General features: G+C 34.7%; 1 pseudogene; it reads right to left on the bottom strand.

The window, feature by feature from the left end:
- Positions 1-802: 802 nt before the first annotated feature.
- On the bottom strand, positions 803-1,570 carry LOC137639187 (uncharacterized; annotated as a pseudogene).
- Between the last annotated feature and the right edge of the window lie 930 nt (positions 1,571-2,500).

Genomic DNA, 2,500 nt, shown 5'->3' with positions numbered 1-2,500 from the left:
ATAGACACTATGTATCTTATAGCTTTGCACTTACAATTATTGTGTTTTCTCTATATCACTTCACCCTTAAACATATTATATAGCCATGGAGGCGTAGCACACCAATGTCTTAACTACACATACCTGTGCGTGTGTTCATACATCTTCGCACATATGGGTGCGCAAAGAAATTGAGAAAATTTAAAAAGAAGACATTTTTAGCTTATCCCATTTTCCTTACCAAAGCTTGCAACAAAATTACTGGTGATTTTTCCGCTGAATTATAGTATACTACAACAGCACTATATAGACTTATCTGAAGATAGCAAACAAATTATATATATATATATATATATATATATATAATATATATATATATATATATATATATATATATATATATATATATATATATATATATATATATATATATATATATATATATATTTTATAAAATCACTGTAGATGATGTACTTCACGTTCAAGAAAGTAAAGCATATTTATCAATATTCGAATAACAGAACCAGGTAACTTTCTTGGTAGAAACTATACCAAAAAAAAAAAAAAATTAATAAAATAGAGCATTCTGTCGCATTTTAGAGTTCCTAATAATATCAAACAGGAATGAAACAAAATCAAATTATTCTTATTATTTAATACCATTAATGCTGGCCACAAAATTGAGCGAGCTTTTACAATAAAATGACATTACACGTAAGTTCTTTTCCGGTTTTCAAACATGTCATTTACATCTGCTTGATATTATAAAAAGTTTTAATTGCCTAATACACGCTTGGGATTATAGAGTAGCATCATGACTATATGAAGCATTAATGCTTCATATAGTCTTTAACCTTACTGTGTATTCATAAGTTCCATTTCAATGTAAATATATTTCTAATAACAGGACGTCTTTCAACAATGAGTCATCAACCATTTCTCATAATACGGGAAGAAACAACAATTACAATGCAGAAATGCATTATAATGTAAATATGCTTTGTGAAGGGAGAAGAATTTAAAAGCAAATAGAAACAACAAAATAGTAATTCATGGGTTAGCTGGCGCTGAATCCTGGGCACTTACTGTTCTTGAAGTTCCACTGTTTAAAGTTCCACTGTTAAATGGAAACGGACCTTGCCCTTGGGGATTCATATTGGGGTAACCAGGGTATCCCATGTAGGAATAAGGATTAAACATAGGATTTTGATTAAACGGCGACTGGTTGATGTAGCCTGGCATACCTCCTGGACAGATACAACCATTCTGTATGTACGTTCCAAATCCATTTCCGGTCTGAGATGGGTCAAGGCCAATAGATGGGTATGAAGGGTTACCGTTGCTATACCCTGGGATACCGTTGCTATACCCTGGGTACCCTGGGTACCCTAGGTACCCGGGCGGGTACATTGCCCCGGGGTTAATCCTGTCTCTGATGGCGGGTGCCATTGTTTTCTTCTAGATCGTTGACGTCTCTTGAACTCGCGTCTATTGTGAGGTCGCCTTTTGCTTCAGGTTGCGTTCCTTCAGATTCTCCGGCGAAGGTCCCAGTGACCAGGCAGAGGAACAGCATGTATGATACGGGACTCATTTCTGTAAAGACGAGAGACCAAAATAGATCAGAATTGTAAGGATTTTAAGGAGGAAATGATACTACACTGTTAAAAATTTGCAATAAAAAAACGGCAAATGTCTGGCAACATTTATTCCAGGATTTTTACCGTTTTAAAACGGATATATTAACGTAAAAGAGTGATAGTACGGTCACCAGCCCGTAAAATATAAGAACAAAGTGTGGTAAAATTACGGTCGCCTGTATTTTACTGAAATACGGGTGAGAACAGTATATTTTTACGGAGAATTTCTTATTAAAATTACGGGTTTTTCTAACTGTGTAGTACAGGAAATATGTTATTGCCTTCGGCAAAATCGAAGTGCGAAGGTTATGCATTCTCCACTACCGTCTTTTATTTCTGTGTTTTTGAGAAAAGTTACACGAAAACTACAGTACCGATTACGACAAAACTTGGTAGTCATGTTTGGTATGACCCAAGGAGGAATCTGTAACATTTTGGATAAAGTACATCAAAGTACAAATACGCAGCAGTACTTTGAAAATAATTGCGATGTAACTTTTATCTTTTGTGAACAACACTACGCAAAAACTACTGAAACAATTTCAACGAAACTTGGTTGAGATGTGATGTATGATCCAAGGAAAACTCCATTAGATTTTGAAGAAAATACATCGAATTAGAAGTGAGAAGTGGAGTTAAGAGCAAAATATAACTACTTCGCCACGAAGGCATGTTTTCTACTGAGTGCCATTCTAGTATATCAAACAAGAAACAAAATAGCAGCCTATTGTAAATGTGCAAATTTTTTTCTAATATTGTCTTATGAAAAGATATATGGTGTTCAACTAACATCATCAAAAGTATGGGGATGGTGAACGAACTTGGCAACTGGCAACGCCATACCTCGTAATGCAAGGGAAGTAAGAAAGGCGAAAAAAAGACTT

This window comes from Palaemon carinicauda, chromosome 4, assembly GCF_036898095.1.
Source record: "Palaemon carinicauda isolate YSFRI2023 chromosome 4, ASM3689809v2, whole genome shotgun sequence".
Classification (NCBI taxonomy): Eukaryota; Metazoa; Arthropoda; class Malacostraca; order Decapoda; family Palaemonidae; genus Palaemon; species Palaemon carinicauda.
This window is presented reverse-complemented; position numbering and strand designations above follow the sequence as displayed.